The sequence below is a fragment of the Lissotriton vulgaris genome, chromosome 8, assembly GCF_964263255.1.
Source record: "Lissotriton vulgaris chromosome 8, aLisVul1.2, whole genome shotgun sequence".
NCBI lineage: Eukaryota > Metazoa > Chordata > Amphibia > Caudata > Salamandridae > Lissotriton > Lissotriton vulgaris.
The window spans coordinates 389,295,619-389,317,559 of record NC_141696.1 but is presented as its reverse complement, the minus strand read 5'-3'; positions in this window follow the sequence as shown (position 1 = coordinate 389,317,559).

Below are 21,941 nucleotides of genomic sequence, written 5' to 3'. Positions count from 1 at the left end.
GAGCATTCCTTCGAATGCCCTGGCAAAACTACAACTTCTTCAGAATGTGGCTGTCAGTACGGTCTTTGGGCTTCATAGGTATGATTACATTACAGAGGCCTTCTGTAAACTGCACTTGCTGCCAGTAGTGCAGAGAGCTGACTTCAATATATTATGTCTGTTTATGGAGGGTGTTAGAAAAGGGATTTTTGGCAGGCTAGGGCTTTGAGCCAAAGCCAGGCAAAAACCACCACTCTAGTCAGGATAAGGAGTTACATGTCTAAAATAATGCCTGCTCACCCCTTTGGCACCTTGGCCCGAGCAGCCAGGTTTATCTTAGAGGCAGTGTGTAAAGCATTTGCACATAACCAACAGTAATACAGTGTACGCACTACAAAAGAACACCACACCAGTTTAGAAAAATATCCAATATTTGTATATAATTAAGACAAGACCAAAAACTATAAATATCCACAATACTATACTTAAAAGTTCATAGTTCCAAAAATAAGCTGATTAAAAAGAGTTCCTTGTGTGGGTAGCTCTGTCTGGGCTACCACGGCGTAGTGAACAACAAAACCCAACAGTTCTGGCTGGTCACGGGGTCGCTGGCCAGCTACGGTGTCTGGAAGCCCCGCAAAAAGTTCCTTTCAAAGATGCAGGGCGAAGGGGCCCATGACGTCACTCGCGTTGCTGGTCGAGCTCCTTTCTGATGGGATCCGGAGCGCTGGAGCCTACAGGCGTCGGGTGCTGCGGTGTGAAGCGCAGCGGTGTGCCGTGTGATGCCCCCAGGTCGGGGTGTAAGCATCGGCTTAGTGGCAGCGTGAGATGGCGTCGTCGGTGAGACCAGGGTCGTGGTGCGATATGGAGGCGGTGCTCGTCACGGTGCTAGAAGGTCACCATGCAAGTAGCGGAGTTGTCGTTGCTGAATCGCTGTCATCGACTGACGAACTGGAGTCGATGGTGCCGGCGTCGGTAGGCCAAGTCTGCGGTGTGAGATGAGGGCAGTGCGTTGTGTAACTTATGAACTGTGCCCCCGAACCAGGGTGCAGGCAGCGGTGTTGATTTTGGCGGGAAGCGGCGGCATCAGGAAGGCCACAGCATCGTCGTGTAGCAAGGCGGAGCAGAATGCGGGCCTACAGGTGGCGGTGCGAGCAGTGGCCCGGTGATGGCCTCAGCAGGTGGCGTCGGTGAGACCTGGGTCGTGGTGGGGCATGACGGCGGTGCCAAAGCTTTGCATGAAGCAAAGCGTTGCAGAGTGCTGTCCCCACAGGTAGCGGTGCGAGCAGCGGCTCGGTGATGGCGTCAGCAGGTGTCATCGGCGAGACCAGGCTCGCGGTGCGGCTTTGGGACGGTGCCTTCAGGACATGGGTTCGGCAGGGTTTTCGTAGATGTCATCGGGTGGCATTCTTCGGGTGGCAGCACCAAACAAACAGTCCCCAGTGCTGCAGGTCGAAGAACCTGAAGTCTTTGCTGTTCCTGAGACTTTGTGAACAGGGGGCAAGCTCTACCTCAAGCCCTTGGAGAGTCTCACCAATTCGGTTGCTGAAAGTCCAGTCCAGTCCTTTCCCTGCCCAAGACATAAGCATCCACTGCAGGTCAGCCCAGCAAAGCACGCAGCAAAGCGGGTCGTTCCTTACAGCAGTTTCTCTGGCTCTTCTTCTGTGCAGTCTTCTTGATGCTGATGAGTTCTAGAATTCAGGGGTCTGGGACCCAGTATTTATGTCCAAAAATCCTTTGATCTTTCAGGCAGAGGGTGTCTGTGCCTGGCCAGAACCAGTTGGGCCTTCTCTGGTGTGAATTCCTGGCAGCAGGTGGAGACAGCATTTGTCAGAGGCAGACCAGGCCCTTTGAGGAGCAAGGAAATCTCTTCCCCCTTCCCCCATCGTAGCCCAGGTCTACTCAGCCCTTTTCTGACCTACCTAGTCCATCTGGAGCCCCTCCGGCTCCCCAGCCTTCTATCATTCAAAACCCCGACAGACAATCCACATTCCAGCAGAGGCAAACGGGATGACTGAGCAAGAAAATACCCACTTTCTAAAAGGGGTATTTTCAAACACAGAATGTAAAAATCACCTTCACTAAAAGATGCATCTTTAGATTCTGAGTTCAGGCATACTAAATATTATTTTCTTACCTAATTCCCTGGGCCAGAAATGTTTATAAGATGTTATAAACAATCCTCACATTCTATCCTATGGGGAACTGGTAGCCTTGCAATAGTGAAAAACGAGATCGGCTGTAATTCACTATTAGGACATGCCACACACACACCAGGGCATGTCCTACCTTTCACATACATTGCAGCCTGCCCACTGGGGTACCTTGGGCCTACCTGAGGGATGTCTGACATGTAAGAAATGGGAAGGTTAGGGACCAGCCAGTGTGTGCACTGGCTTAGTCAATATGGCAGTTACAAACTGCGTGCAGACTCTACAATGGCAGGTCCAAGTTACCGTTTTCAGGGCTACTAACGGGGGTGACACAACCAGTGCTGCAGGCCCCGGGTAGCATTTGATTCACCGGCCCTGGCACACGCAGTGCACTTTACTATGGGCTAACAGGTAAATCAAATATCCAATCATGGAAACACCAATTCATAACACAATTTACACAGAGCATATGCATTTTAGCACTGATTTGCAGTGGTAAAGTGCCCAGAGTCCTAAAACCAACACACACAGGTCAGGGAAAAGTAGGAGGAAAAAGCGAAACGTTTGGGGATAACCCTGCAAAAAGGGCCATTTCCATCAGAGGGCTACATGGCACCGGTAGCCTAGCTCCAAGTGCCCAGAGTGAATGCGACAGCCTAGCAGTCCTGGCATGTGTCTGTCCAGATATAGTTTAACCCCCTTGAGATATCTGGCGTATAATATACTAATTAAAATCCCCTTCAACAGTTTTTGCTCACCCTTTACTTTAGAGTATGATTTCTAGGACATTGCTCCAAAAGCTTCTGATCTCTGAACCCTGATCCTAGCGCAGCCGACTAGGTGCTGACGCCGGATCGGAGAGGGGTACGCCGCCATCATGGGGGGGACATTGAGGGTGCGGACTAGTTGTTTTCCATCTTCCCGCCCTCCCGGGGTTTAAAGGTCGCTCCTGAGGCACGGACGCGGTAATCCTTTTGTTAATACTCTCCTGAGGCGGAAAGCCGGGAGACTGCATAGCTTGTAATTGTTTTAACTGTGTGTTACGTGCTACTTGCTTTTTAAATTGTGTAATATTTTGCTCTGCTCAAAGTACGTGGTGTGTGGAGATCACGCATTTCATCCTTTGCTGCTCCAGGATATAGGCGCCCACTCACTACCCTTGTTCTTTCTCAGCCCGACCCCTGATCCTAGCGCAGCCGACTAGGTGCTGACGCCGGATCGGAGAGGGGTAAGCCGTGATCTTGGGAGGGACATTGAGGGTGCGGACTGGTTGTTTTCCATCTTCCCGCCCTCCTCTCGCCCTATAAAAAGTGCATCAGCCCTCGCCCGCCCAGCCGGCAGGCGCAGCGGGCCCGTCTGCGGCCGACCGGGGCTAGGGGCCCGAACCCCTGCGAGTTTCCACCCAAAAAAACAGTAAAGTTCCCAGGAGCTTTTAGCTCTATGTCCTCCAACACGTAACAGATGCCTACACAGCATGAGCCTCGAGAACAATGATAAAAAATGTGCACACTGCCACTTCGCCGTAAATCGTCTACTTAGGACGAGGTGCAGGGGACAGATATTAAATATAGCTCACATCAATTGTCGCTTGCTAGGGAAGCATAAAACGGAAGTTCATGATTATTTGTTGGATGGAGAGGTGGATGTCCTTTTTCTCATGGAGACATGGCTTAACGCCACCTCGGCGCCAGAAGTGCTGAGTGCCTTCCCGTCAGGATATGGCATTAACAGAATAGATAGGAAAAAGGGGAGAGGGGGAGGGATAGCCATAATACATAAACATGAGCTGGCCTGTACCCTGGAGGAGGCGGATATTGTGGATAGTGAGACTGGGTTCTTCCCTATCTCGGCATCCAATGATCACGCCCTCAAGGGATTTCTGACCTACCGACCCCCTGGGCCAGGAGCTCGGTTTGTGGCACAGCTAGTAGAAAGTCTTACACAACCAGCTTTAAAATATGAGAGGCTCCTCCTCTTAGGGGATCTGAATCTCCACTTTGACGACCTCTCGAACGCGGAAGCACAAGAAATCAGACAGGAATTAGCGGGTATATAACTGCAACTTAAATCTGAACTGCCCACCCATTGCCAAGGCCACCTCCTGGATCCGATCTTTGCTAACTGGGAAGCACTGACCGTAGCACCCCCCAATCCAGTGGTCTGGTCGGATCATTTCTTAGTCGCATTTAGAGCAGCAGTTCCTGAAACCATGGTACAGAAAGGGACTAGTACCGGAATTAGACGCAGGAAATGGGCAAAGTTTTCAACGGAAGCATTCGAAAAGGCAATAGAACGGGGAGGCCCCCCTGGGGGTGTGGGAATTGAGTTAGCCTGTGAGGCACTAGACACGCCTATCCTAGAAGCGCTAGACTGCACAGCGCCATGGACGCAGAACACACCCATGAGAAAATCCAAATCAGCCCCATGGTTCAATGTTGAACTGCGGGAAAAGAAAGCAGAGTGCAAACACCTAGAGAGGAGATGGAGAGGAAGCTATTTGGAGACAGAGAGGGATGGATATAAAAGGGGCCTGAGAGAATACCACGCTCTCATCCAGAAAGCCCGCAAAGCCTACTACTGCACCAGAATTGAAGGTGCGGATAACTCCATGAAGGAGCTGTTTCTAGTATATAAGGAACTGTCAGATCTTGCCAGGACAGCAGCCCCTATGAGTGGATCAGTTAAATCATGTAATCAGGTAGCAGAGTTCTTTGCTAGTAAGGTAGACAAGATCTACTCCACCTTTCCAGATTCAGCCAGGATGGGTGATGGCAAGACTGAAACCCCCATTATCCAAGACAAGAACTGCCTTACTGCATTTGTGGTACCCTCTCGAGAAGCGTTATGCCAGATTGTAGGAAGCATTAAATCTGGCTCCCCCAGAGATCCAGCACCCCCCAAAATACTTCATGGCAGTATAGAAACTCTTGAGCCCCACATCAGACATTTACTTGAACTCTCCTTCAACTCAGGACATGTACCTAAAACCTGGAAGAAAGCAGTGGTCCTTCCACTGAGGAAGAAGCCCAATATTAGTATGGAGAAATTAGAAAATCTACGTCCCATCTCGCTGCTCCCATATTTCGCTAAGATCGCGGAAAAAGTGGTCAATAAACAACTCTCTGCCCATATGGAGGCCAAGGGCTTGCTCCACTCTTCCCAGTCTGGCTTCTGTGCCCTCCACTCGACGGAGTCAGCCCTACTACTTTCTACGGAAACCTTACGCAAATATGCGGGCGACGGTCAAACAGCTGCTTTGATCTTGCTCGATCTTAGTGCCGCATTTGACACTGTAGCTCATCACACTCTGCTACAGTGTCTGAAAAAGGGAGGAGTGGTGGGCAATGCATGGAAATGGTTGGAGTCATTCCTAACTGACCGTAGCTTCCAGGTAGCACAGGGGCCTTTTCGGTCTAAGGAATTAAGTCTCAAACAGGGAGTTCCACAGGGGTCCAGCCTCAGCCCCAGTCTATTCAATCTACACGTGGCACCAGTGGCAGGTATCACAGAGAGATTTGGGGTTGAGGCAGTGTCGTATGCTGACGACACTCAACTGATCGTGACCTTGTCACAACCCAAGGAACAATGTGGCGCCAATTTTTCTGCATGTATGCAGGAGCTTGCCACATGGATGGCTGACAACTGTCTCCAATTAAATGGTAACAAGACGGAGGTACTGATTGTGGGCAGAACCCCTTCAGTCTGGACCTCGGCCTGGTGGCCGGATAGGCTGGGTGTACTTCCCACTCCCAGCAACCCAGTGAAGAACTTAGGGATCTGGATAGACGATAAAATATCGTTTGAACATCATACCAAACAGGTGGCGGGCACTTGTTTTGGAATGCTACGGGTCCTCAGGAAAACACTGGATCTCGTGCCTCTGCCAGTCAGACAAACCCTGGTCCATGCCCTAATAACGTCCAGACTGGACTATGGGAATGTCCTGTACTTGGGGGCCAGGGCAAAATGTCTCCAGAGACTACAGCAAATACAAAATGCGGCTGCCCGCCTGATCCTGCTGCTGCCCAGAAGAGCATCACCAAAGAAAGCACTCAGGACCTTGCATTGGTTACCGGTTCGGGAATGGGTGAGATTCAAGGACCTCTGTGTAGGTCACCGTATTCTTCAGGGAAGGAGTCCTAAATACTTACATAGTTTTCTTAGTCGGTATGACCCTACCAGACAGTTAAGATCTAAGGGGACGGGGCAAGTTCATGTCCCTAGGTTCAACAGAGTGAGAATGGGAGGACGCTCTTTCAGGGTCCTGACCGCTATGGAGAGGAACAAACTGCCACAGAGGCTACGTCTTGAAACGTCAGAGTCCATCTTCAGGAGAGAACTTAAAACCACTCTGTTCCCCAAAGACTAAGCCAGTTCAGAGGAAACTCGTATCTCACCGGCAACGACCCAGGAGAGTGTTTCAGGAGAGAACAGCGTGGAGACTCACTAGCCAGTGCAAACAGGTGCTTTATAAGCTGTAAAATAAGCTTCTAACTGCTTTGGTTAGTTGAGGTGAATGACTTGAAGGGCACACTCCATTCCACTTGGCTTTGTGCCCCACCTCCTTCCCCCAGTGCCCTTAATAATATGTGTTGGCTATCTAATGCCAGTACTTTGCACTCACTTTGCCTTCAAACCGGTGTTTTTCAGCATCAATGCAGAGGAGGACAATGTATCAGAAACAGAAAGTTAGAGTTGTGCTACACCCTTAATGGTCAGAAGAAGCCTACATCTAGAGAAGAAGACTTTGCTGCTGTGCTCTGCATTGAAGAAGAGTCTCTGTACTGTCTGGAGTGAACCATAACCTACCCTTCAGGTGTGAAGGCTCGTGTGACTTTTGTCTGCCTGAAGGGCAATGCTATGGGAGAGTTTGCTGAGGAGCCACGAGTTTCTGCTGCCCAGCTGACTTACACCAAACCAGAATGATAGGGTTAAGGTCTACAAAAGCTGGTGAATTTGTGCAGCCCTTTCTCTTCCTCCTACACACCCTCATACCAGCTTTTAGTGAAGTCCTAGGCAGCTGATTCAATGGCAGGCAGGAGGGTGATCTGAAAAGGTTTGTTGAACTCCCTTTCATCTTTTTGGGAGGTTGCACCATCTTTGCAGAGAGGAAATTTAGGGTGTCCCCCTTATGTTCTCAGCCCTAAGTGTATGTTCTGGTGGTTATGGATAGTCAGCAATAAGTCGGAAGTGCTCGGAAAATCATGCTACAGGTTATGGTTCTTGAGCTTTTGTAGTTTGAAGGTCTATTTGTGCCTAACCATAAACTAACTTGTCCATGTAAAAGGGCTACCAGTCCAGTGGGTGACCCTGCAACTGTAGATGCCTCAGAAATGTAATCTTTTGGTACCACTTACCACCCTGATCATTGAGTGGCATTAGTTTGGAGACACTACCAGTGGGCCCACCCAAGTCATGGTCTAATTTTATCTTACCCATCTATAAGAAGGGGGCACAGCTGATCCTCAGTGTTATCGACCTATCACCTTAATCTACTCAGCAGCTAAAGAATTGGGAAGGATCTTTTGGGTCGGTTGGAGGATTGGGTTGTAAAACAGGGCTCCTTCTCCACTCTCCAGTTTGGGTTGAAGAAGGATCCTGGAACAGCTGAACAATGTTTGATTCTTCACCTAATTCTGAGCAAATATAAGCAAAGAGGAGCTGCCTCTACCTAGCATTTCTGGACCTTACCTCAGTGTTCAACTGCATTAATAGAGGGATGTTTGTGGTGAAAATGTTGGAAATGGGAGTGGAGGCCATGTTGGTGCACTTTTGTAGCTCAGCTGCACAAAGGTTTTGCTGGGTGAATTAGGTATGGGGCAAATGGTAAATGTACTGCCAGTATCAAAATTAAACGTGGTGTGAGACATGGGTGTGCATTGTTCCCTTTTCTTTTTTGTCTATATATTAAGGATCTAGTTAACGCTTTATCTCTTGAGGAGATAGATACACCCAGAATAGGATTGAAGAAACTGCTTGCATTGCTAAATGAGGTTGTTGGATAGATTTATCCTTTTTATGAGTAATCTAGGTCTAGTGTCAAAGATAGGCAAGTCACACACAACGGTTTGTTGGCGACCCTTCTTTACTTTGAGACCTCATTTTATTAGCGGCAACAAACTTTTATCAGTTTCAACTTTTATTAATTTGGAGGTTCCCTTTGACTGTAAAGGCACTTGGGGGCACTTAATGTAAGTTAGAAAATTCCAGTTTGAACAAACGACCAAGGCACTTTTTAGGTTTGCTGAGATGCTAGGCTCCAAACCCCTGGATGAGATGGCTAACATCTATAAAAGCACATTGTTGCGCTAGTTATGATGTATGGTGCTGGTATTTGTGGTCATTGTGACACGTTGCACTTACAGGTTAGTGAAAATGTGTTTTTGAGAATACTCTTCTCTGCCCCCAATTACATGCCTACTTATCTCTGTCATATGGAGTTGGGCTTGTCGTATGAGGATGAACATATTAAATTAGACCCACTTAAGTTGTGCCATTCATGTGGTCTAATGGAGAATTTTTTTTATCAGGATGTAATCACTGATTGTTTATGGTTTGATGATGTTTCTAAGATCTCATGGCTGAGGAATATTAAAGAACAATTTGCCTCGCTAGGATGGCCAGAGTGTGTGTTTTTTTTTTCTTTTAGTCCTCATTTCACCATGTCTGCTGCATTCTGAACCGCTTGGGTATGCCCCTGATCCGTCCATGGTCCATGCAGATTTAGACTCCAGGCTACACTGGCACTGGTCTTATGGTGGGCATGCAGGGTCAACCACCACAAGGCCCTTGGCATGATGTAATCATTGGACCATGTATCCGTCATTACACTAAGATCCTATTCTGAAAATGCCAAATACTTCTTCCATAGCTCTTTTGGTCTGTGTGGGTTGCATTTGATGTCAAATTTGCATATCCAATTTATTCTGTTTAACCAGGCAACCGGGTGGGGGGGCAAGAGGTACAACCATCTTTTACAGACCTCTCTTCTTGCCAAAAGCAGCAACTAGAATAATAGGCCCCTTGCCTGCTGTTTAATATCTGCTGGGAAGCATTATCGACCCCAAAGAACACCAAAGTTTCAGTCAAGACAATATTCTTGGTAAAGATCCCCCTTAAAGTGAGTTCAACATTCTTCCAAAATTCTCAGATTCCTGGGCAAGTGAAGAAGACATGAACATCATTGGCCTTTAAAAGATTAACCTCCTACAACTAGGGACTGGTTGCAATATAAATGTAGCTAATCTTTGAGGAGTCCAGTATATCCTATGAATAACAAAAAAGTGATGTCGTTTAACACCATCATTGCTGCAGCAATTCCCCTGCAGTGCTGAAGAACTCGGAAAACAATGCAATCATGACGAGCTCAGCTCGTCATGAGCGTACGAGAGGTGTACCTCATGACGAGCTGAGCTCGTCATGAGCATCAAAGGGGTTAAGTTTAGTAGGTGATACAAAGGTGTATACGATTTTCAAGGATTCTGTCCATAAAAATTGTCTACAGTCTTCTTGCAATTAGCTTAACCCAGGCATCCGAGAGAGCTTTCATGTTGTCCTCTTCAGCCTCCAAGAACAGTCCACACTAATTTGCTATCTCTTTGGTGCATGGGTTTATGTCCTGTAATGAAACTTCAAAATTCCAATTGCCCCCTACCTCCTCTGAAACAGTAACGAACCATGAAGTAAGCTGGAGGTATTAAAACCTGGATAATTTATTGCTCGTCCTGTTATTCACTATATCCCACGGAGTCATTTCTTCTGCTGAAAGGAGATCTTCCCAATTTACCATTCCTGCCTGTTTTAATGGCAAACTCAGGGCATCTTTCATACATTCCGGTGTTCCAGGGGATTCCCAGAGTGGGGAAAAATCTGAAAAATAACCAATAATTAAAAGTCGTCACACTGTAAGCCACAGTTTTAATGCCGATTTTAGGACTTTTATTCTGACTTTTTGAAAAAAGATTTGAGCTCCAAATTTGTATAAAAATGCATTTGGAGTTAAATCCTTAACCATTTTACCCAATATTGACTCCCATGTGCCACTCGAAGGCTTCCCTGCCAGCATACAGATATTTTTAAATTGGAAGGCCATGCAGTAAAGTTTGAGGTCAGGCAATGCTAATCCCCCTTTTCAAGACTACACCGTAATTTCTTCCATGACAGGCGTGCACCCTGGGATGCCCATATAAAACTTTATATTCTGCACTAGATTTTATGAATTTCTTCTTTAGGGAAAATAAGTGGTATCCCATTCAAAAGGTATGTGAACTTTGGTAAAACAGATATCTTAACCAGATTAGCTCTCCCATAGATGGATAGCAGCATTTTCTTACATCTACTTAGTTGCTTCTCCACCTCCTTCATGACTCGCTTCAAATTATAGAAAGGGATCTCTTCTATTTTATCTGTAATGACTATCCCCAAATATCTAATTTCTTTACATCTTGTACCACCCCAATCTTCCATACTCCAGCACATCACTTTAGTCTTGGATGCATTAATTGGATAGCCTTAAAAGGCCCCATATTTATTGGGCAGTTGTTCCATTCTTATTAGTGTATGGGATGATCCGGAAGTGTATATTATTAAATCGTCTGCATGTAGCGCGATTTTGCTATGTGACGGGAGTTGATGTATGGGTATGTGCCTTAACATCAACCTTGTAATTGGGAAGTATACCATCGCTCGGAACTCCCCGGTCTATTTTGCCTTTATGGATTTGTCCTCAGCATTTGACTTTGTGAATAGGTCAAAGCTGTGGGCCATCCTATTGGCTTATGGGCTGGATGAGCCACTGGTCCATTTTTTGGAATACCTCCATAAAGACCTCGAGGCCCAGGTGAGGAATTAACGTTGGAAGGGGGGTCAGGCAGGGGTGCGTCTTGGCCCCCCTCCTCTTTAATATTTATATTAATGGCTTAAACAAATCACTTGTACCTATGACTCAAGACGTCCCCATGATTCATGGGAAACCCCTTCCTGTACTACTTTACGCAGATAATGTGGTTCTTATAGGCCGCACTACCAATTCCCTATGTATCCTAGTACAGTCTTTTGTTAAATACATGGGTAGTTTGGACTTGTGCGTAAACTTTAAAAAATCATTTTTAATGTCCTGCGGCCCCAGGAAACACCAGCTTAGCTCTATTCTTGCTGGCAATCAAAAATTGACAAGTACCTGTAAATTCCCCTACCTGGGAGTAGTCTTTGCTGTGAACGGTTCCTGGACTGAGCATCTCACTCACTCCAGGAGCAAGTTCTCAAAGACTATTAACTCTATTTTTAGTTTTTCCCCGCCCTAAGAACACAGGTGCTATTTTAGCTATTTTAAAAATGTATACTTTACAATGTGTCCCTGTGGCTACGTACTGCGCTGAGATTTGGGTGACTGTGGATAGCACCTGCATTCAGCAGGAAGAAAACCGGTTCTGTAGAAAGCTGTTGAGTATCCCAATCTCGACCTCACAATATATTTGCCACAAGGAATTGAATTTAAGTTATATATCTGATTTTATACGTGCCTGTCCAGTTATTTTCTGGTTATCAGATTGGAAGAACCAGGCAGCCATTTTAACAAAAAATATCATAACAGACTGTTTGAAGTGTGAGAAGGGGATGGACATTAGGCATGAGCGGGAAATCCGTTACGCCCGCGGATTTTGCGGATTTTTGGGAAATCCGCAATCCGCGAATTTTGCGGATATCCTGCAAAATCCGCAAAAAAAAATCTGCGGACGTAACGGGTTCAAAAGTTGAACCCCCACTCATGTAACTATTTTACAATGGCGCCAGCAAGCTGCCAGCGCCGTTGTAAAATAGTTACAAAGTTAGCTTGCACAGAAACCACTAGATAAAACGAAGCAGGTGCTGCTTTATTTTATCTAAGTGCTTCCTGTGCAAGCTAACTTTGTAACTATTTTACAACGGCGCTGGCAGCTTGCTGGCGCCATTGTAAAATAGTTACATCATACATGCCACATTTCAGAAGCACCTTTTCCTCCCAAGCTGTTATTTACAGAGGTTTATATTTTTAGGGAAAATGTTGATCTATTCAAAATAAAAAAACAATTCTAAGAGGTATTGTCAGTTCTAGTTTTTTCCATAAGGTGCACAGAAATATGTTATTAGTCTCAGTCACAATTTAAAAGGCACACAATTATTTCATACACTGTACTACAATAAAGCAGAGTTATCTAACCATCACCATTGTAATACCTGTTCTTATGTTTTGGCTCATACTATGCTGTTTTTGCAGCAGGCAGAGAGAGGGTGATACAAGTGCTGTGCACCCCCCACCCGTGGGCTTTCCAGGGCGCACACACAGCCGGCATGTCTGTTAAGTAGGCTGGGCACATTGTGTTGGCACGGGTTTCTGCAAGTTCGCGAGGGTTTTGTACAATTTCGCAATTTGCGAAATTGTACAAAACCCTCGCGAACTTGCAGAAACCCGTGCCAACACAAAAAAAATCCGCAAAATCTGCGAGAATTCGCGGATTTTCGTAATCCGCAAATTTGCAAATTCGCGGATTGCCAATCCGCAAAATCCGCCCATGTGGTAATCTGGAGTGTATCTAAGCCTATGCAGCGTTAATAAGGGCTGCATTTTCTCAAATCCCAGCAAAGCCGAAACCGAAAATAAAAGAGAACTTAGAAGTGCTCTCTATTTGTCATATAGCATGGCAAGAATTGTCTTGGAAGGTAATAAATCCTCTGTTTCCAGTTATATGGCACATGAACGGCATTGCTTTCCCCAACCAAATTATCTCACCCTACCTATGAGTCGGTGGGAAAGGAGCCTTTTATTCCACCTGAGGGCTGGGACAATTACATTTGCATTGTGTTTCCCTCTAGGTTATCACCCGAAACTTGACTCACTACCCTGCCCATGTGACGGGGTTAGTGGTCAATCAACATAACACTTCTTGTTTTTTTGTAAATACTACATACAATATATTAAGTGGCTTCTTTTCCCATTTTTTAATGAGAGCAGTCCTATTAGTTTGGTTTCTGCTTATTCATGTATGCTGGCCTTGGCTGATGAAGAGCTGGTTTTCCGCCTAAGCACATTTCTAGGAATTGCAACCAGGGCGCGTAAGACAATGCTTAATTACTGAGTTTTAACCATGTACAGAATGCTTTTAGTTATTGAATAGATTGGTTTTATATATTAGTAATATATTTATTATTGATGCTTTTTGTCTCAATTTGCCATTTAAATTCTATGATATTGTGATTATACAACTGTAATTCCTATCATTATGTATTGCTACTCTTGCCACTTTTTTAACCATTGTTGCACTTTTATGGATACAATGCTTATCCGAATAAAGTTTTGTGAACTGAAATGTATGGGTATGATTTGGTCATGAGATCTCAGCAGATATGCTAGTGGTGCTATGTATAAAGAGCGGGGACAAAGGACAGCCCTGCCTTGTCCCTCTATAGATCTCAAAACTCCTTGCCAGTGTGCCATTAACAAGGATCCTGGCCGTTGGATGGTCGTACAGCTTTTGCATTGCTCTTATAAAGTCTTGACCAAAGCCCATAGTATCTAGCACACCCCACAAGAACCTCCAGCTGACTCGGCTGAAAGCCTTGGCAGCATCTACAGTGATTACCGCCAATGGAATCGATCGAGCAACCACTAAATCTACTGTTCAATCAAAAACAATGTAAGATCCTGTATTTGTTGCTTTAGAACAAAACCTTTCTAGTCCAAGTGGATTAATTGAGGGGCAACCTCAGCCAAATGATCTGTGTTCAGTACAGAGATCGGACTATATGAATCGGCCATCCTTGGATTTTTTGTAGGTTTCAAAATTAGTGTAATTATAGCCTCGCTCCAGGATCTCGGAGTAGTCCTTTCCTCTCTGTAGACTAAATTAAAAAGGACCGCCATCTCTGGCACTATTTCGCCTTCTAACAATTAATAGACTTCAATTGGTATAGAGTCAGGGCCTGCTGCTTTGCCATTTTTCATACGTTTGAGCTGCCCTATAATTTCCCTTTCTGTAATTAGAGCATCAAGTTTGTTCCTGCCCTCAGTTGTTAGGATGGGGAGGCCAACCTTTTTTAACCAGTGTTTCAATGCCTCTTCATCTGGCCGCCCAGATTCTGAATATAGTTCAGCAAAAAGGGAAACCAAAGTCTCCTGTATATCCTCTTCTTTATTAGTGATTGTTCCCCCCTGATTGATTATCAGCTTTCTAATATGATTTCTTGTTCTCTCCGCATTGGACTTCCAAACTAGGAGTGCGCTAGCTTTTTCTCCATACTCAAAATGCTGCATTTGGCTTGTGGCCCACCTATCCCTACATTTTAGATCTAATTTAATCTTATAGTTTGTTCTAGCTTCCTCAAGGTTTTTCAGAATCTCTTCCCTCTGCTGTATATTATATGTGTCTTGCTGTGCTCTTCCTTCTAACATCACAATCTCCTATTCTAAGTTTTTTTAAGTCAGCCCTTTCAACCTTATTCTTATAGGAGACTGAACTTTGTAGTATCCCCCTAAGGTAGGCTTTAAAAGCATCCCAGATAACTCCTATTGGGGCAGATTGAGCATTGGTCTGAAAAAAACTCGAGGGTAGCTTACTTCAGACGAACAACTATCTCTAAATCTAAGAGTATAGACCTTTTTAGTGTTCATCTCGAGTTATTCCTCTTTTTAAGACCCTTCAGCAGGATACTGACCATAGCATGGGTTCTGGGAGTATAGATACTTCTTTAAGATTCCCTGCCAATTCCCAATCTACTAATAGATAGTCCAATCATGAGAAATGGCGATAATTTTTACTGTGGAAAGTGTAGGCTCTTTTACCTAACATTAAATGCTTCCAAGAGTCAACCAGGCCCAGTTCGGCTAACATATATTTTAGCGCTTGTCTTGTCTTGGTCCCGTAAGATTGGGTGCCTCTCCTGCTGGTAGACAGATCCAATACTGGATCTAACAGCGTATTGAAGTCCCCTCCAATTATCACTGGTGCTGCTGTCCCTGCAACCATAAATTGTAAATCTGCTATATGTGGGGGGTCATCAAAGTTGGGGCCATAAAACACCACACAGACAATTTCATAGTCAACACCTCTCAGGGTGGCCATAACCCATCTACCTGAACGGTCGGTTTTAGAGGAAGTCATCTCAACTCCTGAGCCTTTCCTTGTTCTTGTCGTCACTCCCTTTGAATATTTCAATTGGTCTGAGACTACAAAGCTCTCTATCCAATTTTGCTTCCTGTAAAGCTCCCTGCTCTCTATTGCTGTAAGGTGAGTCTCCTGAATTATACTTATATGTGCTCTTCACTCTTCCAGATAACTCATTACCAGGCCCTGTCGGCTTTTTGTTCTTAACCAGTTTACATTCCATGTTATAATTTGTATGTTATCATCCCTGCCTGTCAATAATCTTTAGATTGTCTAACACCCCAGGACCTAGGAGTCTATGCATTACATTTCTCTGAAGAATATGTTGTGATGTGTGAAATGAGGACCAATTTTTTATTTTTTCCCTCTGCTCCCCCCCCCCCCGTGACCAGCCGTTGCCCCCTCCCCTCATGGAAACCCTCCCACTACTATCAGGTATAAGCCTATTAGGGCTGCCAGGGGGATTAGGCCTGAATACAAACAAACTATACTAACTGTGAGACTCCCACCCCCACTCACTCCACCATCTATTGTGTGCAGATTGTCCCTCTGTGTATTTATTTACTTATTTATTTCCACATATTGTTTATAAGTAGTGTGGCTTACTGGTTAGAGGCGGCAGACCCGAGAGCAGAGGAAGGCCCGGGACCAGGGTTCGATTCCCGGCGCGGCAGGTTTCTGGACCAGGGTCAGCGGACTCGATAATTCTCTCGCCTCGGTGCCCACTCTGATCAGCGATCACACTCGGCAACTCTGGGCATTAGCTTGCCTCATCTTCACTAACGGCCCCACCAGACCGCCGGGGATGCCTGGTCTCACCCTGGAGATACCCATTAAGGGACCATCTCTCAGGGAAGCCAGGAAGGGTTTCGCAGCGGTCGAAGCGCCTTGGGACCCTCCGGGTAAGTAGTGCGCTATATAAATGCCTATACATTTACATTAACATATAAAGATTCCTATTTGCAATTGTGTTGTGCTAGTCTTAATGTGAATATTAATCAAATCTAGGTGTAACCATTCATTAATACAGGGCATAGCCTAATCCGCGGTTTCTGTCTTTCAAGGTCACTCACATTTTTTAATATCTTCTATCACACTATCTGCCTTGTCTACTAATCATATGTTTCTCATTTGGTTGTTCCACATTACTCAGAGCATGGCTGGAAATTTTAGCTGAGCCTTAGCTCCCAAGCTGTTTAACTCCCCTATTCTTCTCCCCAGCACCCATCGCTTTTGGTCTGTAGCATGGCAGACGTCTGATCTGATACTAAAAGTCAGCGCCTGGAACGTGTAAGGACCATTTTTCAGAGCAGCCAATAAAATTGTCTCCTTCACTGAGTAAGATAAGAAATATACCAAAATTTTCCTTTGCTTTTGCCGTTGTAGGTTGCTCTTAAATGGGTCCCTATGGACCACCTGAATCTCCAATTCGAGGTTAATATCCAGTCTCTGCTTTAAGGCTGTATACTTTAACAATTGTATCATGAAAGCTTTAATATTGGGCCCTTCCTCTGCCTCCTGAATGTTAATAAACCGCAGAATGCTTCTGCAAGAATGATTTTCAATTCGTTCCATATCCTCTCTGAGGGTGGCATTTTCTTTAACCAGGGCCTCTACTCCTTTAAAGTTTTTACCTATGTCATTGCGCAACGAGCTGACTTCCACCTCCAGTTGCCCAGTCCGGGCAGCCACAGCATCTAGTTTTTGTGCGAGCGCTGAGCATGAGGCCTGAATATCAGCCTGATTTGCCTCTGATATTTGGAATTGTGATTTAAGTTCCTCCTGGAGGCACATGGGAATGGATGCCAATGGTGTATCTGTATTTTCTGGATTAGGTCGCATTGCTACTGTGGGCTAAACCTGTGGGAGGCTCTTTGAGGGGGTTGGCACCTGTTCTTGTTAAAATTCGGTTTCAGGTTGATCCTCTAACTCCTGAGTTAAATAAAGCACTGTACTTATTTTGAATGGCAACCTGAAAAAAAGTCTTGGCCCCAAGTTTGCTCCCCCCTTTATTGCTGCTAGTAACTAGCATACTGGGGTTAACTGCATTTGCATCTGTTGTTTTGTCTTCCTTGTGTAATGTTAGTGCTTCTCCTAAACTTCGGTTACCAGCAACCTCGCCCCCTCCCCCCAGTGGCCATCCTGTGAGTTAAAACTTTATAGTAGGTTTTTAAGGATGGAGTAACTTTAGGTTGTAAGGGGGAGATTTTCTTCGCTCTCCCTCTCTCACATGAACTCTTCCCTTGTATTTTTGGTGTTTTTTTTTTTGCCCTTATCACTCTTGGAGCGATGGTGCCAATAATACCGTCTCCTGGGGCTCCTGGGGTTCCTTTGTAACAGAAATAAAATTGTCACTTACCCCAGTGAAGCTCTCCAAGATTCCCAAGTTCCTTGTGCGCAGAGCATACCACTATATCTTATCTGGAATTGTTGCTGCATTATCATCAACCTTAAGTACTGAAGCATTAACTTTCTCCATAGAGGGCGTCCGCTGAAGTAATCGCTGTGAGGGTTCCTTCAAGCCTTGCAAACCAGCTCCATTGCTATGGGGACCACCCTATGCTCTACTAGCCATGGAATGCTTTTCCGCTCCGATCCCCGACTGGTTCTGACACCGCCAACACTGCCCCTCAGCATGCGCGCAACTGTAACACGCCACAGCAGAGCTGACGCTCGTAACCATGCCGGAGCTCTCCCGCCCCCGGCTCCATATCTAGCGCCGCAGCTTCCCCGATCCGGGGACCATTGATCATTGTAAGCATGCCCGAATATTTGTCTGCTCATGTCTCTGCAGATTGAACTACAATGTCATGTATCCAAAGGTTGGTGGAGACAGGGTGAGGACTGGGATGGGAGCCTACTCGCACACAGCCTCCTCCTCACCCGGCGGCCCGCGACCGTTTAACTTGTGGCTGCCATGTTCCCCCACTCCAGAGTAAACCATCCGGGAGACCAGAGTGTTTTTCCAATGAATTGGAGTGCATTACTTTATCTAAAAGGCAACTAAAGGCAGAATTCCTTACCCCGTGTGGCTGGCGCAGAGAACTCCAAGAACTAAAAAATAAAAGGGTGGCTGCCTACCATTTGTTAGTAACCACAGATGGTATGGAGCCTTATCTCTATTCCCTACCTCACCAGTATCAGAGATTTTATTCACTTAGGTTCAGGTTTAACATAACCCATTTTCTGATCTATCATCCACATGGTGCTTACTATGACTCAGACCTTGAACTACGGCCCTCTTACTCATATGCAGCTCAATCTATGTTAAAGGTTTTCTTTTTCTGTATATTGCATGTTGTACCAAGGAAACACATTTTTAATCCCATTGTTTAGGATTCTGAACATTAGAAGATGTAGGTTAGTCTTACTTTACTTGCAACCGCTGCAAAATGAATATATTTGCACAATGGTCCATACATTTATCTTGCCCGCTGTAAGACTGAGGAATGTGGCAGGGAAGTAATGTGTTTAATGAAGTGGTTTGCATCTGAGCTGTTTCAATTATGATGTTTTTCTTAAGTTATTTTATAGTCTAATATCTGCAAAGGTTAATGAATTGTTGACGGTATCCAACTTACCTCATATAAAGCTATTACAAAATGAATACACTTTCGCAAATGTCTATAGTTTATCTCTGTTAAGGAAAGGCTGACGATTACGGTAATGTTTTAATGGTGATGTATTTATTTGAGTGGTTTTAGTCCTTGCTGTGTTTTTGATGTCATATTTTGTGAAAAATGACAAATGTAAATGTACATAAGCGGCGTTCATTTGTGTTCGCCATATCTCTCACTGTAAGCAGAACGAATACCGCGAAGCATTGACCGCCTCATCCCGTCGGCGTAGGCCCATGCACGCACATACATGACAGCCATTTTAGATACCACGGCCTCCCTGCCCCATTTGTTAAATCCCAGGCCATAACACTCCCTCCCTCTGCGCGACCCTGCTCTAAAAGTGACTCCCCGCCTGACCCGCACACCACCCCATCGCCTTCCTCCCAGGAACACCCTTCCCCTCTTCTGATGATCCCCCCTGGCAACACTTGGCCTCTCGACCCGGTCCCAAGTCATAAAACCAAGCCTCGTGGATGTACACCCCCCCCCCCCCATATGGCCCTGCACAGCAAAATGTGATACATCAGCCGAAGTGCCCGATCCTATCGCCTACCCAACCTTTGATCTGACCATCCCCTCTTGCCCTCGTGTCCTGTTGGAATGTCCGGCTGCAAGATTACAATCACTTGTTACATATGGGAGGGGGAATGACATCCGAGCGAAGGGTATGGGAATAGGCCTGAAGCTGGGATTCCAGACATGTCTTTTCGTACTTCAAAGTGTCTTTTATTGCAATAAGGAATGTTTGTGCGTCATAGACCTGTGTATAAAAGACGAAGCCTCAGTAAGACTTTTAGAGCACCTCTTGAAGACACTGTGTGCGTGTCCGAAATGACAGGCTCTCCTCATGAGAAATAAAACTCTGTTCTTGCGTCCCTGCTGCCAGCGCCTGTCTCTTTATTTGGTAACTGTTCAAGATGGGAAATAAGAGGCGTCTTGCGCCAGCAGCCTGGGCATCGGTTGTACTTTTCCTCAATTGGCGCCCAAGTGGGGCCCATCAGCGACATAAGGTCCGGTAAGAGAGGTCCAGACAATGGGGTGAACATCTAAACGATTGGAGTATACCTGCCATGAGAGGGCCCTCGTCCGGCTGTCGATTGAATGAACTTCACCGATTCCGAACGGACCTCTCTCAAGCGACCTACTGTCCTGACTGGAATCCCACAGGAATGCTGCGGTAAAAACATGGAGTAAGAGAACGATCGGGCGCTGGAAGAGGGAAGGCGAAGAACTGTCCGCATGGTCCGGTCCGGGTAAGGTTAAGTAGGACGTCTTTTACGTCTGATTGATAGGATGGCTTTATCCATCTGATTGACTGATTGATTGATTGATTGTTTGTATTGGAATCGGTATTTAAATACTGGTATTGTTCATTGATTGGTTCATTTAGCCTTGGTTGCTACTTGAAGTATTGGTTCTCTTTGAGACATTCTCTGTTTGCAAACAGCGACAAATAGGAACGTTCCTCTCTCTTTGCAAATAGGGAAGGATAGGTAATGCAGACTTTTGTCCCCCATTGTAATCCGTCATGCCTATCTATCTCCCCACTGATTATTTGTTATTGATTTTTATCGATTATCGCTCTTTTGAGATATTCCCTGTCTACAAACAGAGAAGAATAGGAATATTCTGTCTCCCTTTGCAGATAGCGAAGGATAGGTAATGCAGACTTTTGTCCCCCATTGTAATCCGCATTGGCTGTTTTTCTCCCCACTGATTGATTGGTTGCCTGGACATTTATTGTTCCAGGGATAGTTCGCTTGAGGTATTCTCTGTTTGCAAATAGTGAAGGGTAGGTAATGCGGACCTTTGTCCCCCGTTGTAATCTGTCATACCTATCTGCTCCCCACTGATTGGTAAACTAGTTCCACCCGGACCATTTATTAGAGGTAAATCATCTGGCTCAACCGGAGGGCACCCCTAATAAAAGGACATATGTAAAATACGAAGTAATCGCCGTATCCTGTTAACAGAAACTTTAGCATGAAACACACTAGAAAAGGAAGGAAAAAGAAATCGAGCAAAATCAGTAGGCCACTGATGAGTTTGTGACTTCGCTAGAAATGAGAAACGTTAGAAACAGCCCACAATAAGAAACATGAAAGTGGTGGGAGAAGCCAAGCTTGACATCACGGCAGCCACGAGGTAGCTAGGCTCCGCAGCCCCTCACTGCTCCAAACATGTCTGTCCATCCCACCGCCCGCCACGCCCAATAAACGGTAACATGAGATAGATACAAGTCAGCAGATACCTACCCCCATTCCGGAAGCTCCCGAAGTGCAACAGGTCCACGGTTACGCCCATCCGGAAGATGAGGCCTCGACACGTGCAGGGCGGGGCCCGACTAACCGCCATCAGCCGGAGAGGTCGTGGGATGGTCGGCCCGGAATGTACTAGTCCTCCCATCCTCTTCTGGCGCCCTGCAGGCCACCGGGGGGGGGGGATGTCTTGCTTATGCCTCCGACCCCCCCCCTCCTCTTATCGCCTGGTCCGACCATCACGAACGTCGGAGCCGGGAAACGGCGTGGGGTGCACTGGGAGGGAGAGGCAGCGTGAACGAGCCTCTCCCACCTCCCCAGGTGGAGGCCCCCAGCTGCACCCCCAGCGCTCCACTCACCCGACAAGGGCTCGTCCACTCTTGCGGTGCAGCGACGCTCCACTCACCGACAAGGGCTCGTCCACTCTTGCGGTGCAGCGACGCTCCTCTCACCCAGCGGGGCCTCGTCCACTCTTGCGATACAGCGACGCTTCGCCCAAACCAGCTAAGTTCATGAAATAGGCGGTCGACCCTGCAGGAGCGGGCCCGGCGTGAAAAGATGGTCGGTCGCTTGTCAGCTAGAAAATAAGTCCCACGACCAGAAGTGTTCTCCTCGACTTTGAAGATTCTATGAGAGACGCGGGGGCGGGGCCCCTGACCCCTGACCCCCCCCCCCCCGCGGGCACCCCCCGATGGGGAATGACTGCCATGGTCACCCACGGAACGACCAGGATGTAGCCACGAGACGATGGAGCTCTCATGCCGGCGCCAGCCTCAGTATGAATGACTAAAA